General features: G+C 45.7%; 1 pseudogene across 1 annotated transcript; it reads right to left on the bottom strand.

The window, feature by feature from the left end:
* Positions 1–3,959: 3,959 nt before the first annotated feature.
* Positions 3,960–7,506, bottom strand: LOC309647720 (proteasome activator complex subunit 1 pseudogene; annotated as a pseudogene). The gene has a single exon. The product of its transcript is annotated as a proteasome activator complex subunit 1 pseudogene (transcript).
* Between the last annotated feature and the right edge of the window lie 11,345 nt (positions 7,507–18,851).

Raw genomic sequence — 18,851 nt, 5'->3', positions numbered from 1 at the left:
AACAAATCTCACACATACTTGTCAACAGTTTCATTATTGTCAGAAGTCAATTGCTATAACACTACTAAAAAGCTCATAAATTACTTAAAACTGTGTGCTCTGCACTTTCCCCAAGAAATCTCCACGGAAAGCAATGTAAATGGTGTGTAGCTTCTGATAAATTGCTCTGCTCTCATCCCTAATGTAAGGCTGAGTCCCTCTTTATTGAATGGTGGGCTGCCAAGATAGTTGGTGGCCTAATGGTCAATTAAGTTCCAAACGGACTTCAAAGACCGGGATTAGCTATTTCCCTTTGCTTTCACTTCTTTAATAATAATTCACTCAAAGCCCTGAGAAAATTTTACATATGCTTCGTTTGCAGTCAGTGTTTGCGAATTATTAAATACTGTTTTCCGAAAAAAATTTTAACAACTGAACCTTTTTAAGAGCAGATCTGACGATCATTACAACAATGACACAGTTAGAAATTAGCAGTGGCACAATATAGCACAAGTGAACTTATCTACGAAACAGAAACAGACTCACAGACATAGAGAATAGAATTTTTGGTGGCCAAGGGGTTGCCCCACCCGGGTTGGGGAAGAAACTCCCAATCCATTCTTCCCGGGTAGAGGAATAATGGATTGGGAGTTTGGGATTAGTAGATGCAAACTATTACGTATAGAATGGATAAACAACAAGGTGCTACTGCAGAGCACAGGGAACTATATTCAATACCCTGTGATAAAACATAATGGAAAAGAATATGAAAAAAGGTATAAATATATATATATATACACACAATATATATATGTATAACAATTTGCTGTACAGTAGAAATTAACACAACATTGTATATCAACTATACTTTAATAAAATAAATTTTTTTAAAAAAGAACGGTGGCTATGCCACCATGTCAAAAATGCAACATCTTCACTGCACAATTGAAGATGCTTTAATCCTGTTCCATTGCTCAGATTTACGATTTGTGTATCTCAGAGGGAAAAGCTCCGTGTATACATTTTATGCCACAGGCGTATGTCTTATAATAAATGTGACAATGGTGCATAAAAGGTTTTCAAAGGAATATTTGGGAAAATACTTGAAAATTTCTTGTTGGGTTTTCCCGGTATCCTGTGATATTACTCATTTTACACAGGACTTTAGTGCCAGTGGGGAAAAGTACCTAGATTTCCTACACCTCCAATCAAAGGGACAGAGGAGGAGTCCCAGACTCCCGCCCTCAGCCCCACAGGAGCCCAAAGAGCGTCCTCTGATTAGCTCTGTTATCACAACAGGGATCTGCGTGAGACACTGAAAAGTACCTAGAAAGCCATGTACTTTAATAAAAGTCGAAAAACTGTGAGTTTGTTCTCGAAAGTAATCTTGGTTAAAAAAGAAAAATATCCATCTCAAGAGATCTGTCACACAGAGCTGTGGATGCCGTTACTGAATGCAAAACAGCAAAAGATGCCTTAAAATTATAGGCATCCTGGTCCTAGGGCTGATGTGCATGGATCTGGGACCCAGCAGAGGGGGAGAAGGAGTGGGGACCTCTCAGCTTTTCCAGGCTCCGTGCTCTTCCCTCATCTCGTTCCCCCAGAGCTTGGGTGACTGCTGCCAGCCAGCCGGGGTCGTGGAGGTGGGATACCCAGAAAGATGGGGAGAAGGGGCAAGTACCAACTAGGAAAGAGATTCTGGGGCTCCTTCTTTGTACAGGAAGTCCCCTACATATGAACGGGTTCCGTTCCAAGAGCACGTTTGTAAGTCCAGTAAAGTTAGCCTAGGTACCTAACACAATCGGCTCTAGAGTACTGTACTGTAATAGGTTTATAATACTTTTCACACAAGCAATACATTAAAAAAAACACTAAAAATAAAGAAACCATTTTTCAACTTACAGTACAGTACCTTGAAAAGTACAGTAGTACAGTCCAAGAGCTGGCATCCAGGGGCTGGTAGCAGTACCAGCTACATCACCACTAGTTTTACGCTTGCTTCCGGACAGCCTCGGCTAGAAATAAAGATATTGTACTACTGTACTCTCTACAGTACTGTACAGTACAGTACACAAAAGCACAACCACTTGTAGAGGATGCACGGACGTGACAACGTACGCCATACACGTGAACTAACTTACGTGATTGGACATGCGAACGCAAGTTCGCATCTTTGAAAGTTCACAACTTGAAGGTTTGTGTGTAGGGGACTTACTGTACTTTAATTGTAGGTTAACAAGGGGTTACAAAAATTATGCCGAGAGGCCTCTGATACCCACAGGCCAGTTTCCTCTATGGTTAGATATCACATAACCACACTGCAATATCCAAACCAGGAAATGTACGTTGCCGCAATGTGCTAGGTGCCATGCCATCACCTGTGTAGATTTCTGTATAGGACTATTCCCTCGCTAGACAGATCTCCCACTGCCGCTCCTTTCTGTCACACAAAGGGCTGTGGCAGGAACAGAGGTGGAGGGTAGAGGCAAGGAGGGGGCCCAGAAACTGCTCGTCTTCGTGGATACAATAGTTTTCATACGGCACGGCACCTGCTTCTGATAAGCTACAGCCCCGTGACTAAACACGTCCTGCATACTTACCCTGTAAGAGAAAGAGAAGAGCCTACAACAGGCTCTTTTTGATCGACACAGTCAGACAGTGTTACCCTGAGAGAAATGGTGGGAAGAGTGTTGACGTGGATAATAGTACCTTGATTAAGAGAAGATTCCAGGGTACCACCAGGAGAGGCAGGTGACGGTGCTGGAGGGGAGGAGATTGGTTAATGATGCATGTAGTTGTTTTGGGTCCCCAGGCCCCGAAAGGTGTGCGTACTAACGTAAAACACAAGACCAAATTACTTGTATTGTTATCTGCATATGTACCAAACCACCTGTTTGTCCAGCACCACTAAATGAAGTTTCCCCTCATGAGAATAAGTTGTCTAGATAAGTAAAGGTGAATACACCTTTAACACCTGGTGTATTCGTTAGACCACTTAATGGAAATTTTTCTAAACTGAAATGTAAATCTCTCTGCTTCTTAAACAATATACCTCTTACTGAAATACGTATTTCTTGTTGGCACACTCTGTGCTGGAAAGAACATCACCCCACTGTGTTTTTCCAAGGAACTAAGTTCTGGTAGCACTTCTGCGTCCATTGAGCTGAGTTGCTAACAGCCACATAAGGCTCATCAGTTCCCTTGTTCTTGAGGGTTTCTGTTTTGATCTAGAACCACCTAGAACCATCTAGAACAAACGACTCTGCGCTCCCCCCCCCCCCGACCCCTGCCCTCACTAGAGCAGCTTCTCCTTTATCTTACTATTTATTTTGTGGTATTAGAGACCTGCCTATGACTTTGTTTAAGAATAGGACATGTTGATGAGAAATATTTTGAAAACCAACAGATCAGACGATCTCTTTATGATCCTGTGAATCTACTTTGCCCTCAGCTAGGGCTCACAGCTGCAATATTGAGGTTCTCTAGGATCTTAAAGATTTTCCCAGTAGATATTGCAGCTGCTCATCACTCGGTCTCTCCCACGTGCTGTTTGTGATTTCTGGAGGGAACAGGATTCCAGCCAAAGACAACGGTCTGGCCCTGCCCCCTTCCCCCAGACCACAGACTCTGCTCTGAGCAGCATTCCAGCTCCCTCTCACAAGGAAGGTAAAGCTCCCTCCATAAACATTGAGCTTCAAATCACTGGAGACAAAATATGAACTGCTTGAACAAACAGTCAGGAAGTATCCAAGACTTGATTTTTTGGAAAAATCCCCCCCGTTGGCCCAGAGTGGAATGAGGAAACACCATGGTTGATGGATAAGGAGACGTAGCTGTCTTTCTGTAAAATGAACAGATTCTCGGGTGACGTCATGCGCCCTCCACGGCTCCCCTCCTCCAGGACGGAGCTCTCGCTCTGTTCCATCTGTGCCTGTTCACCCAACAGCACTGTACACACCGTCGTCTGTCTCTTTATTTAAAAAAAAAAATCTCAGGTGAAGCAACTAGCACCTCCTCTTGCAGCTTCATTTCCTCGTTTGTTGATGCAACAGAAACAAGCCTCTGAATGTTATAGTTTAACAGAATCCCAGGCATCCATAATATTAAAAATTATATCTTTGATGTTATGAGATTAAAACTCTGGCCCACTCCCTGGATAATGGATCATATAATTATATTTCCTTTGAAACTCTTGTGTAATATTTCAGATTCTAAATAACACCCTCACCCATGGCCTAAATCAATGGGGAAGTATTAATAGCCAGGAAAATCAGTAAAGGAACCATCCTTAAAAAGTATATATAGGAAAGCTTTATTTTTTCCGAGTAAGCCTTTAATTCAGACATGGTCTTTCACTGAAAGTAAAATTATGGTCCAAATGGTCAGGAAAACAAATTGTCTATGTGTGCTTTTGCTGGTCCACAGAAAGAAATAGGTTAAGGGTGACAGCTTTGGATGCTCTAAAATAATTAACTTTTTAAACTCATAAATTCTTATTTTATGGCTGCCTACAGATTAATGAACATCTGTTTAAAAGTGGAATTTTGCAAACCTGCCTCATTAACATTGTAAGATTGTGTATCTTTACCAAAATTCTTTCCATCCACTTTCTAAGCCGAAGACAAAACTCTTCTACGGATGGTGGGCCTTGCACTCTGTTCCACTCTGAGGCTATTAAGGAATATTTTTAAAAGTTATATTTATCTTTTTTCCTCCCCAAAATGATAAAGAGTGTCTTTGGTATTCTATGGTGTTATTTCGTATTTATAAATGACAAGATTATTCAGAGTTGCTTGCTGTCTATCAAAGATTAACCATCCAATCAGGGAAGACTGTGACCAAATTTGGGAGAAAAGCGATGACATTGCAGTTCGGTGACAGTGGCCGTGAGACTCACCAGGCCCCCTAGCTTGTCATCGGAGCACGCCGCTCTCCGAGGTCTACCCCCTGCCCTGTTCTCCTGCGGGGCTTTCTGGTCAACCAGCTTCTCAGCTCCCTCAGGTCACAAGGTCTGCGCTAACCACAGCGCCAGGCCACTCTCGCTGTCAAGCTTTGCCAGCCCACACTTGACCCCTGTGCAGACCAACGCAGAGATGGCACCTGGGACCAGCGGCAGATGGAGATACATGTCCATGAATTTGGGGCTCCTGCAAACACAAGAACCAAGAACAGTCCCCAAGAGAAAACGCAAGTGAGAGTTACTTTCGAGGTGAGAATGACCAGTTGGCAAGAGCCGTCCAATGACTGATGCTTGAAAAAGAGAGAGAAAAGGCCATGTTGCTAGACAATCCCAGGAGGGAAGAAGCGCCGTGGTGGCTGACGCCCTCCCCAGCTCTCCCGCTGAGCAGCGTGGCCTTCCGTGTAAGGCGGCCCTCCCCAGCCCCTCCTCGACTCCCCGGGAGAGGGAACCCCATCCACGCTCCTCCTCCTCCTCATGGATGCCGGCTTTCAATGGATACCCGGCCTGTACCCGGCCCTGAGTTGGCCCGTCACCTGGGCTGCCACCTGCACAGTCTCCTGCCATCCTCACCACCATCTCACAAAGAAGCAGAGCTCCTCATCTGCCTTCGCAGAGGCAGAGACTCAGAATGTAAGTAACATGTCTGTGGTCACATGCCTCCAAATCCATGTCAGAACCAGTAAAAACCCAATGGCTGCCTGATAGCAGAACCGCCTGCCCCCTTCTGAGCTCAGACGCTGAGGCCTCCTTGGTCCTCTGGCCTAATCATCTGGTCACCAGCTGCCATCAGAGACTTCAGCCACCAGGGACGCCGTGCACACCTTTGAACGCAAAGGAAGTCTAAATACCCGTCTTCATAGTCTTTATCCAGATAACCTCTTTGTCTCAACAATTCTCAGCCATTAGTTAAGTTGTACGCCTTCACGGACATAAAAACATTCATAAAAAATTATGGACTTAATTTCCCACTTTGACCATTGGATAAAAAACACGTGAAATTCTAACATTTTTTGCATTCAAATGTACTCTTCTTAGGGGCAGGACAGGAATAAAGATGCAGACGTAGAGAATGGACTTGAGGACACAGGGAGGGGGAAGGGTAAGCTGGGACGAAGTGAGAGAGTGGCATGGACATATATACACTACCAAATGTAAAATAGATAGCTCGTGGGAAGCAGCCGCATAGCACAGGGAGGTCAGCTCGGTGCTTTGTGACCACCTAGAGGGGTGGGAGGGAGACACAAGAGGGAGGGGATATGGGGATAGATGTATACGTATAGCTGATTCACTTTGTTATAAAGCAGAAACTAACACACCATTGTAAAGCAATTATACTCCTATAAAGATGTTTAAAAAAAAAAAGTACTCTTCTTTCTAGATGTTAATGATTACAAGCAGACAAACCTGAGTCCAAGTGTAACCTGAACAATAAAAGACCCGCCACAGCTCCCTTGGCTCATTGTCTGAAGTGCTGCGTTTGTTAACCGGCTTTGATTTGCAGTCACCTTACAAACTCAGACCCTTACAAGGTACTGAAAATATTTGTTCTTATGTGCTTGGACACGTTTCTTTCTTTCTTTTTTTTTTTTTTTTTTTTTGTTGCGCAATGGTATGACTATATTTATTGTGCCTGGGAGGCAAGGTGAGGGAGAAATCTCAACAGACAGAAGGTTGGAAAAGTCTGGAGTCCCCTGTAAAAGTCAGGAAGGTCTCTGCTGGACCCATCACAGAATATGAGTGGAGGCCAATAGATCATTCCCTTTGTTTCTCCCCTGGGCTTCTTGAGCTTCTCGAAGTTCTTCAGGAACTATGATGTTGTAGAACACAGTATAAGCCTTGCGGATCTCCATGACCATCAGCCGGACATCCCAGTACTCTGCGTCATCCAGCTGGTGCACCCATCGCCGATAATCACCCACGTGGGGCTGCTTAGCTGCTTTGGTCATGGCATCAGAGCGCTCAGAGAAATATTTGGAGATTTGAGTGTGGAAGCCTTCCGGCTTGCTGTGAAGGGTGGTCGTCAGCTCAAACACCTTCTCCTGGACAGCCACTCCAACACCGTTCCCATCCTCAATCCGAGGTATCTGCAGCTGCAGCCAGGTGGTGACCAGGCTGAGCTTCTCAGCGACATCCTTGATCTCAGGCTTCAGGCGCTGCAGGAGGACCACGATCTTCTCATTGCAGTTCACTGGGCCACAAAGAGGACCTCTGTCTTCATCTCCCTCTTTCTTCTTTTCATGCTTGTCTTCCTTCTCCTGCTGTTTCTTCCCCTGCTGCTTCTCTTTCTCCTTGACTGGACCAGGCCCTGGGATGTCCAGGGGGCCTTCAGATTGCTCAGGTCGGCTTCACTGAGAGCTGGCTCCTTTAAAAATGCATCCAACTCAGAAATCTTCTTGGGGAAATAGCTCCCGAGCGGGTTCTCTGTCTTAGTACATAGGTCTTCACGGAACACAGCCACCTTGGCTTGGGCTTGGGGCAGGACCCTGAGCGTGGCCATGGCCGGGGCGGGGGTCTAGCGCGGCCCGCGGAGTCAGGACTGGGCCCGGGGAAGGGAAAGCGAAAGCAGCGCTCGCTCCCGCCCCTCATGGCCCTCCTGGGGAGTCGGGGTTCTGGAGGAGGCGGGGTTCAGACCGGAGAGAAGCGAGGAGCCGAGGGGCGCGGGGAAGCAACCCAGCTGGGGCTCCCCCTAGACCCGGGGAAGCACGTTTCCGGCGCCCTGCCTCCCCCGGCGCCCCGCCTCCCCCGGCGCCGCCCGTCTTTCCACTCGGACACGTTTATTTCAATCATAGTTTAGTATTGAAGTAAAGATGGAAGGAATTCCATTTGCCATTTTGGCATCTTGTTTCAAAGACTTTGAGGAAATTAGAATTCCAACATGATGAAAAGTTAACGTGTGTATCCCAAACGGTACATATCGTGTGAAACTTGGAAGGGGAGAGAGAGCGCGCTATAAATGCATAATTAAATGTACTCCTCAGAAACTCATTTTCAAACTACGGGCAGTGTTTCAATTTCACCAACATTTTGGTCTTGTTCAGGGAGGGGAGCACAGGCCTCTGGAAATGCAATTCTAATCCTGGCCTTTCCGGAATCCTCTATCATCTGAACCTATAACCGGTCTTTACTTTGCTGTGCTTTGCTCATGGGACCATGTGAAGTTAATGCCAAAAGGAATGTAGCGTTTCATTAAAAACTGTGTTAAGCTGTCACTCTAGTATATGAGTAAAATCATTCAAGAAGCATAAAATGCAAGGGCTAAAGAGACCTCAAAATCTACTTAACTCAGTCACCTCATGTTATAGGCAGAAACTGAAGCTGGGAGACAGGGGCTCGTTCAAGGGGGTGCGGCCGACTTATCTCATTGCTGATGGGGCGCCAGATGGTGGGGAAGTGTGGGATTGGATGGGATCTGGAGACCCAGGTGAGGGTTTTAACTCTTGCTGCTTCCTGGCTCTTGGGCCAGACCTCCCTGGGTCTCAGTGTTCTCATCTGTATAATGAAGATGTGATTTATTTTACAGACATTAAACAGAAAGCTGTATGTAAAATGCCCGGTTTATGGAGTAGACACATGGAAATGTTCTTTTTTCCTTTTAGAAAATGTTATTTCTAAAAGCATCTCGAGCTGGCAGATGTGATGGGACGAGTCTGTCTGACTTCAGTCTTGCGTCATCCTGTTCCACTGATCAGCTGTATCGTTTGGTGCTGCCCTTCCTTGGGCAACCCTAGGTGCTGTTACATAGGGTCACCGCGGAAGGCATGCTATTCCATGATAAGACCCAGTGATTGTTCCTAGAGGGCTGATCTCCTAGATGTACCCAAATATATGAGTTCCCCAAATGACACCCCTTCTGGGCCCATGGGTTGACGATGTATATGGCTTCTCCTGCTTGTTGATGACTTATTAGTTTAGAATGCTTTTGTCCTTCCCAAATCCAGCGCTTTGCAACCTTTATTACTGATGACCTCCCACCTGCCATAAACCCAGAGTTGCAGTGGAGATTTCCAATACCCCTGGAGAGTAGCAAGAATCTTCTGGTCTTTCTGTGAATTAAGGGCTCCTCATTCTCTAGATAGTCAAGGAAATGAAGAGCTTAAGTTTCCAAAATGCCAAAGAGTTTTAAAACTTTTCTCCCCCTTGTTACAAGGAAATTTCTGTCCATCACAGAAAACTCCCCAATCCAGAGAAACATACAGAAGAAAATGAAAATCATCCGTATGCCTACCAACCAGAGATGATTACCAATTTTTTCACATTTGGGATCATAATGTAATAGAGATTCTAACACACTTTCTTATTTAATATTTGATGTAAGGCCAGCTTTTTCTATTGCCATTAAATATTCTTCTACAATATCTTCCCTTAGTGGCTGTAGCATAACATATCCGTGTTTAGCAGGGCAGACACTAAAATAAAAGACATTTTCATGAAACCATGAGCAATCAAAGGAAAAATTAGTGCCCTTGTCTTGAATGGATTAACTACACTGTGGATCAATTAACCTGAGCAACCAGTCTTTGATATATCATGAAATCTGGGGCAGGGATGACATGCAATATTTCTGTTAAGTTTCAAATAATATCTGTTATGTAACTTGATAGTACAATAGGCTAATATATAACTCAATCTCAAAAAAAGCAGCCTCTTTTTATAACTAAGCAAACCAATAGAACAAAGGCACAGGAAGTACTTTAAAATATATATAATTATGGAAGACAAGAGCCATTTCAGAGAAAACAGGAAGAGTGTGCAGGCATGATTAGCCTAAGCGTGGAGACAAGAAAGCCACCATGATGTGGGAGGTCTACTTCCTGTGGTCCAGGAACTGGTGCTTAGCTGGGGCGGGGGGTGGTGAGAGCAGGGATGGGGGCCACAAGCTGGCGATCAGCATTCCCATCCTGTTGAATGACTCCCAGGCTCTTGTTCATCTCAAATACTTTTTTTTTTTAATTGGAGTATAGTTGATTTACAATGTAGTGTTCACAGAGCACCGAGCTGAGCTCCCTGTGCTATACAGCAGGTCCCCACTAGCTTTCTATTTTACACAGGGTAGTGTATTTATGTCAAACCTAATCTCCCAATTCGTCCCACCCTCCCCTTCCCCCCCGTGTCCACACATCCATTCTCTACGTCTATGTCTCTATTCCTGCCCTACAAATAGGTTCATCTGTACCATTTTTCTAGACCTAGATGGGGGGGAGGGTGGTAGGAAGGTTCCAGAGGGAGGGGATATAGGTATCCATATAGCTGATTCACTTCATTGTACAGCAGAAACTAACACAACGTTGTAAAGCAATTTTACTCCAATAAAAAAAAAAAATAGAAAAAAAACAATGTTGTGTTAATTTCTGCTGTACAGCAAAGTGATTTGTTGTAGATATATATACATTCTTTTTTTAATATTCTTTTCCATTATCACAGGATATTGAATATAGTTTTCTGTGCTACACAGCAGGACCTTGTGGTTTATCCATGCTTGATGCATAGCTGGGACGTGGCAGGCACCTTGCCGGGCTTGGGGACACAGAGTTGCAGGGCTGACCTCTGCTCTCCAGGACTCAGGTGTGGTGGGACAGGCAGGAGACAGACCCCGGGTGACATCGCCATCCTGGATGAAGGGTTTGGGGCTCGCAGGGGGCTTTCGGGGTAGGGGTGTTCTCCCAGAGGCATGATCTGAACCAATGCACAGAATGAGCTGCACAGCTGAACAAGCAGAAGGATGGCCAGCACCCATCTGAGTCCCAGAGGAGGACGGGGGACAGCACCAATCCTGAGTCGTGGTCAGGATCCCCTCGCCACCTTCCCTGCGGCTCAGCCATCCTCTTGGCCCCCGGCCTCCCCCAAAACGTTCACAGTCACCATTCAGGAAGGGCTCACGGAGGCGGAGAATGGGACTCAGCTGACACCTGAGGGCCGATCTGGGTTGCACACACACCTGTTTGCAAATCTGGTCTAAACCCTTCTCACTTGGAACAACTGCATGTTCCATTCGCTTCACTCTTTACTCTGAGAAAAGTCCCTGCTGATCTGGGTGGTGACGTCAGAGCTACAGCCACTCTGCAGCTGTAACTTGAGAGGCGCGACTGGCCGGGGCCCCTGCGGCCCCGGGAGTCACAGGCGTGTGAGACGCCAGCCCTGCAGCTCCCCACGCTGTGGGATTTCTTTCTGAATGTTGCTATAGAACCAGCACAGGTAAAACACCTTCAGCAACAAGAGCCCGCGCAGTTTACAGACAGAATATTACCTCAGTGACACCAAGACCGGCACACGCAGACACACAGCAAAATAGAGCTTCTCTTCTTCACAATTTTGAAACTGATTGAAAAGTTTGAAATTGGAAAGCTTGTATTTTAATATGACAGGGTATTTTTTTTGTTGGTGTTGGTGGTGGTTTTTTTGTCTTGGAGACGCTGTTTAGACCTGCCCTCTACAGACACTTTTGCTTGGAGATGTTGTCAACCATCAGCTCACCCCCAGCATCGATGACACGTACTCTTTCTCAGCTTTGTTTCCACTCCAGCCACGTGGCAAAGCCACTGACTACATATCTAGGGCTGCAGTGGGGACCACTGATCTGGAGGCTCTCTTCTGGGAAACGGGGGGATGTCACGCACCCCGCAAAGTCTCCGCACCTGTGCTCCTTGCCAGGTAACTCAGGAATGCAGGAATGGGGGCAGATCCTGAGAACCGTCGGGGTTGTGTATGTACATGGCAATCTATGGGTTTATCTCAGAACAGAGGATTTGTGCCCTTGATGTGATAAATACAACATTGCTTAGGTCGGAGGCACCCAAATGAGGTGACAGCTCCCCAAGATTCCTCTGTTCTTCTCACCTTGCTTCCAAGAAATAGCTCTGTGGAGTAGGGAAAGCCCTAACCAGACTTAGCCCTCAGGGCTTCCGTTCCTCAGCTTTAGAAAGGATGAAGGTTTTCAGAGATCCCTCCTGGCTGTGATACTATGTGATGAGATGAGTTAGAACTGTTAGATGTTATTATGAACGGTTATACTGGTCCACAGGCCTACCCTGCAACGTAACTGCCCCAAAGGTCTTTGGAAACGGTCCCTTGAAGAATAATCCATGGAAGATCCCTGGCGTGACATAAGCACTACCAGAGTGTGACGCAGGGTCCTTGCCCGCTGCGCCCCCGGGCGCTGCTGGGACGTCCAAGCTGAGCTGGGGAACGGGTGCAGTGGGAGAGAGCCACTTGGCATCTTGAGCGCTGCAGGAGGGCGTCTGCGGGCCGGCCGGGCATTGTCTGGAGCGGGGAGAGCCTCCCTTCCCTTCTGGCTAGTTCCTGCCGATCCTTCAGGCGTGGCCCTAGACACCCCTCTGGCAGAACGCTTTTTCTGCGTAGCACTTGCCATGTTGCTGGACTCATCCTTTCTGCCAAGTCTCTCGGGGGTAGGTCTGTTCCCCACTACGTCCGTCCCCTGCCTGGTACAGAGTTTGGCCCCTAGAGGACGGCCCGTGGCCTAGGGACCGGCCAGTGCCAGCCCTAGGCTCCGCCCGCTGGGGCGCTGGCTGAGGGGCACAGCCCAGGCACCCCTCGGCAGGACCCCACGGCCACGGAGAACGTGGGAAACACTGTTACCAAACGCCTGTGATTCGCTCTCATCCTGGGACGAGTCATCTCGAGGAAAAGATAAACAGCCCCTGCTCCACTCGACATTGGGAATTGGGCAGAAACTGTTGGTTTTTCACTCCAGTCACTGAACTCCTAGTGGAGTCGGGGCTTGAAGCTTCCGAAGTGTGCTTGGGTGCCAGCCTGGCACTCAGATTCCCTGTGGACAGAGGGCCAAGAGAGGAGTCATGGGAACAGAATTGGCATCCACTTCTCTACACTCCTGTCTCCCTGGAGAGGATTTTTAGGGTAGCGAGGCAGGGACACGCCGAGAAAGTGAAGGGGAAGAAGCACGTGGTCTCAAGCTTCCCTGTAGAACACACTGCAGAGATGCTAAGAAATTCCAGTGTATGTCTTCACTTTAAGAAAAAACATAAATAGACTGTATTTTTAGTACAGTTTTAGATTTATAGAAAAATTGACTGGAAAATACAGAGTTCCCATAACTAACCACTCACACCCGGGGCAGTTTCCCCTGTTAATAACATCTTGCATTGATGTGGTCCATTTGTGACAATGGACGAGCCAATGCTGATACTTTATTATTAACTAAAGTCCATGGTTTACCTTAGGGTTCACTCATTGTGTTGTACATCCTATGGGTTTAGACAAATGTATAGTGATATGTATCCACCGTATAGTATCACGCAGGACAGTTTCACTGCCCTAAAAGTCTGTGCTCCACACCTTCATGCCTCCTCCAACCAAACCCCTGGGAGCCACTCATCTCTTTTACTGTCTCCATAGTTTTGCCCCTTCCAGGATGTCCTGTAGTTGGAATCATACAGTGTGTAGCCTTTTCAGACTGGCTTCTTTCACTTAGTACCATGCATTTAAGATTCCTCCACGGAATTAACATGTACACACTACTACATATGAAATAGATAACCAACAGGGACCTACTGTATAGCACAGGGAACTATACTTAATATTATGTAATAACTTATAAGAGAAAAGAATCTGAAAAAGAATATATATTCATATATATATGAAACTGAATTGCTGTGCTGTACACCTGACACTTACATGATGTTGTAAATCAACTATACTTCAATAAAATTTTTTTTTTTAAAAAAAAGAAGTAAACATGAGAACTCTGGGCAAAAAAAGAAAAAAAAAAATCCCTCCATGCCAGTGCGCCAGTTTGTGGATTGATAGCTCATTTCTCTTAATCAATCACCAAATAATATTCCCTTGACTGAATGGACAAAGTCTGTTGATCTGTCTTCTCTTTTGAAATGAAGAAAATGACAATTTGGAGGGAGGTAAAAAGAAAATGCTTTCTTCATCCATTAGGTTTTTCTCTTTTGTTTCTCTTCTCTACTGCCTTGTACCAAAGTAATAAAATGCTTAAATGTAATGAAACTGGAAGTTGGTGAACAGCGGGGTCACTAAAGTGTAAGCTTGTACGTCCCTCTTTTGGTGGTAGGGCTGCCCCAAGGGTACATATAAATACTCCGTGACCTCACTTATTAAAAATAGAGCCGTAGGCCAGGTCCCCACTGCCCTCTCACAGGACGGCCTGGAACACGGCCTCCAACTGCTGCATTGCATTCTGCAAAAATGCTCCAGGGTACAAGTCATTCGATGTGTTTCATTCACCACTCATCTCCCCAACTCTGCTAGACCTAAAGTTAGGCAGACACACTGAGTCCTTGATGGAATCTCCAGCACCGAGGTGTCCGGCCTGAGTCCTGGACGAGGCACACCGGCCAGACGCCTGCTGGGTGATACCAAGCTTCCCTGCCTGACCTGCCAACACTGAGCCACTGGCCATCTCCTGTCACGTTTTCATTTCAAAATATGCAATACTTTGTTCTGTAAAAGCCGTTTGAATGCAATGCTTTTAGTGAGTGTTACTCAGATAACTCACAGGAAAACAAAACAGATCTCAAAACACGTGCAAATTCTAGCCTGAGTGTGGTTCCCCATCCCGTGCTTCGGAAAGAATCCAGTCTTTCCCATATTTGGGAAGGATGTGAATTATGTGTGGTGCCCGAGAGAAAGCATTGGTGGCTGGGTGCCCACCCCGGGTGACTGACGGCCATGAAACCCAAGACAGGGCAAGGGAAGCCCAGGGTGGAGAGCAGGCTGGCAGGTGGGGCTCAGGATCCCCCGTGGGAACCACAGGAAGAGGCAGGCCCTCCGATCACCTTGGATCTGCTGGGCAAGCTCACCTGCCCTGTCCCTGCCTCCGGTCCACCCTCTGTCCACCCATCTTCCCCGGCCAGCTGCACATTCCTGAGCAGGGAGATCCTGGGTCAGCTGATATTTGACCAAAGGTTTATGCACGTATGCGACTTTAGTGCAGCGCATTTTATTATTTCTGAAGAAACTACTATGTTCTGTGGAGTTCCAAGGCATGGGAGTGCTTTACACACCATCTGCCCCAAATATTTGCTCATTTGGTTTCTTTGTAACACCCTCTCTGGAAATCCTCTTCTTATAATACCCTTTCTAGAAAATCACCCATAGGACTTTAAACTTTGCTTACTTACTAGGTAATAAAATAAATAACTCTTGTCTATTTCTTCCCCTTTTTATTTCCAGGATAAGAAAACATTTATTTCCTTTGTTAAGTCCCTTTCTTGGGGAATTCCATACTTAAAACCTTCATCAAATAGTTCAGACTTGTCTATTTTCTGATCTAAAAGGTGGAAAACGATTTTTTCTATCAACTTTCATTGCTTTTAAGAGAATCTATCAAGTTATCCTTACCAATGCATTTCTTGTTTAGTTTTACACAGAAAGAGCTGACTAAGTGACCAGCTTTGGTGCCAGAGCATTTAGCTGTTTTTAGAGATGCCTAGAATGAACTTTTCAGACATCCTCTTTCTTTGTTTTTCATGTCTGAAGACAATTTGCAATTCTTCATCCTATTGGGTCCCATGGTCCTATTAACTTCTTATTTTTAAAGGTTAAGGGAACATCACAAGTGCCAGAGTGAATGTGGCCGTGGCCATGAAATGATAAGAGTTCATTACGAGAATATCAAAATAGCTGTCCCAGGAAAGGAAGGCAGGTGTGAACGTTATTGATTCCCTGAATCCAATGACATTTCCAAACAGGAAGTACATGTCAATTGTATAAGTCAAGGCTTCAGCCCACACAGTTTTGTTTTCTTTTAATTAAGGGGGAAAATGACCTTACCCCTCCGCAGGGGTTGCCCTCGGAGCGTCTTAATTTACAGCCGTGAGAGCGAAGCTCATCTTACTTTGCTGGTGCGTTTCCTCCCCAGATGGGTCTTTGGGTAACACTTTTGGGGCGACCATATGCTCAGTGGACAATATCCACTTACTGCAGTGATTCCTTTTCTGCATGGAGTGTCTGGATAAATTCATTGCCTACAGAAAGTGAGTTTTCCCAAGTACAGAAACCACAGTAATACTATACCTCTACATTTCAATACTAACTAAAGAGTTTTGAAATTTTCGTTCTCTTCACTGGTTTCTTCTCCACATTGGCGTTTCCGAATCCTAACATTGTTCTCAAAAACAGAAACCAAACACATGCAGAGTCAGGCTTCCTTTCACATAACCCACCTGCCCTGCCCAGGGCGGTTCACCCCGCCCAGGAATGCAGGGTCCCATTTCAGTACGTAGTTTAGGCTTTCCTTTTTACTTCAGGGAAGAGTGATTAAAGTTTAGTTTTTACCCTTTATGTCATTGTTTTCTTCTTTAGGAAATTCTGTTATACTTATTCTGAAACTTCTTTGCCTATGGTCTAAATTTTTCCACTTTTTCTTGAATTCCTTCTTTTGGATTTTAAAACATTCCCTTCTTTTCACCTTCTATGAAGGCACTATTTCTCCTAATTTAGATCTCCTTTCTAAAATGATTTTTTCTCTTCATCCCTTCCTACTGGCACCACCTTCCCAAGATGCACTAATTCTGAGTTATGTCATTCTTTACTGTCTTCTGTTATTTCCGTCACCTCATTCGGTTCACGTTGAAGTATCATGGGTTTTGTTTCTCGCAGGTTTTGTGGATGGGTGTGTCTTGCAGGCTTTGGCTGTAGGAATGTCATTCTCTTCCTTACTCTGCTTTGTCTGAGGATAACATCGTGTGGAATTATCCTGCGATCCTTTTCTGTGGCTCATTTTCACCGGAGGTGAGTTCTTCTGTTTTCAGGAGGAAGGAGAGGGGTTCGAGGATCTTTTCTAGCTTCCTGGCTCTCGAGCGCCCCCTTCAGTGGTTTTCACAAACGATCAGGGGATCAGGGTGTGGCTGGTCCCTGCAGAGACTTCCTGGCTGTGCTCCCTAGTCCCATCGCCCCCTCCCCGACTGGCTCCGTCCTGCTCACTTCTGACTGTATCCCCAGCAGCTTCTGTACGTTGGAGTCTGTCCTGGAAGGGAGCCTGGCTGGTCATTTCGAGGGGGGACCCTTGCACTCACCCACAAGTCAGAGTTTGCAAAGCTTCTCCTGTTTCCACAGCTGGAAACTGACTCCCGTGCTTTCCAGTGAGTCGCAGGCTCTGTTTGCTCTGCTGTCCCCACATCCATGGGCTGCCTGCTGCCTCGCCCCGCCTCCTGCCAAGCCAGTTATGACTCCCCTCAAGTCTTGTGGCTGTCATGGGTCCCTCTCTGGCATTCTGAAGGCCATGTCGGGGGTCTTATCACCTAGTTTTGTTGCAGATGCTCTTCCTGTTATGTCTGTTGTGCTGTCCTAGTCGTACTGTGTTTAGTGGGCAGTAGGTGGAAATTCAACATAACTCAGAAACGCCACCACCTCTTCCAAAAGAATCGTTTTTAAAAGTTTTGAAATAGCATAGCTTTGGAATAAAAGGCTAAGAAATATTTTTCAGCCAGCTGCTAGTGTTTTGGGGGCAATGGTAATCTATCAAAACAATAATACTCAATATAATATATTTTATTATTTGAAAGAGTCTCTATGTAGAGAATAGGTTGGAAAATTCAATATGGCATCTTGGCAAATTAAAGAGCTGCTTAAATATGGCGCAGAACATTTTCTGCCTCTTAACTTGTTTGGGATTTTTTAAATGGTTTTCATCACTATTCAGAATATCAGTGAAGTCTCACTCACACTGAGGATTCGTAAAGTGCCTAGTTGAAAAATCAGTGAAGTCAGGCTTCAGAGGCAAAGTAAGTATGCAAGAGAGCATTTAAGACCACACAGCCATACAACTGCACCCATACATTCACACACACACACACACACGAGTATGCTCGTGCTTGCACACACATGCACATGCACACACACGAATACACACGCATCACTTTATGATTTTCTCCTAAATCTAGACAACAAATATCCTTTTATGATACATATGGAGGCCACTCTGTTACTTGCCTTCATTCTATCAATAGAGACCAATTAAGTTAATGCATCCCCTGGCAAGTCTTAATTCCTAGAAGACCATATTTTACTGAACTTCTTACATTCACTTTCATCTTTGCTAAGTTGGAATGAAAGTGTAATCCATTATGGATATTACAGGAAGGGCTGCTTTTGCAAGGGAAAGAATGTTCTCTCACTTTCAGTTTCCCCACAAATAGAGATGGTTCTTTGCTAGGGTAGGGACTTAAGGTGCCACCTGCTAGAGACCATGGCAAGTGGTGTGCCCTTGAAGTTCAAGGGCTCTTGTCTACTCCTATTCTACTTTTCATACCACCAGGGCGGGGACCTCATTTCCTGAGTCTCTGATGCATGGCAGGTCTTGGGCATTGATGCTTTGGTGTCTTAAATCTCCGCAGGTGATTCTAATTATAGCCAGGGTTGGGAGTCACTGATATAGAACGTAGACCAGGGGGATGAGGTTAAGAAGAACGATAGGCTTTAAACAGATTGGGAAGGAATATGAAAGTCTTTTGTAGAAATTTGGACCTTGGTCTATAGGGAATAGGGAGGCGTTGCATTTTTTTAATTAAGGGAATTATAGGACTACATATTTTTTGAAAGAAAACAGGTCACAGTGGACTGAGACTAGGGACAAGAATCCAGTTAAGGCCACTGCAGAGGTGACAGCAGACGAGGACCTGCACTGCACTGGTACCTCAGAGGGAGGGAGAGTGGGTCACAGAGGGAGCCCTCTGAAATGATGCAACGTGGCTCTCAGAGAGGGAGGAGGTCTGGGGGCTCACTGGGTAGTTCTGACACCATCTGGCTATTAAATAGAATTGACAGGCTTTGGTTACTAACAGGAATGAGGAAACGAGTAAGAATCAGAGTTGACCTGAGGGTGATTGCGGAGATGATGATACCTCCTTCAAAAGCAGAGCGGACCCTGGGGCTGAGCTGGATTCTGCTGGGCTGGGGGCTGTGTGCCTGG

Source organism: Balaenoptera physalus (genome assembly GCF_965194825.1).
Source record: "Balaenoptera physalus genome assembly, chromosome: 18".
In the NCBI taxonomy this organism is placed as follows: Eukaryota; Metazoa; Chordata; class Mammalia; order Artiodactyla; family Balaenopteridae; genus Balaenoptera; species Balaenoptera physalus.
The sequence above is the reverse complement of the archived record's forward strand: the minus strand, read 5'-3'. Positions and strand labels throughout refer to the sequence as shown.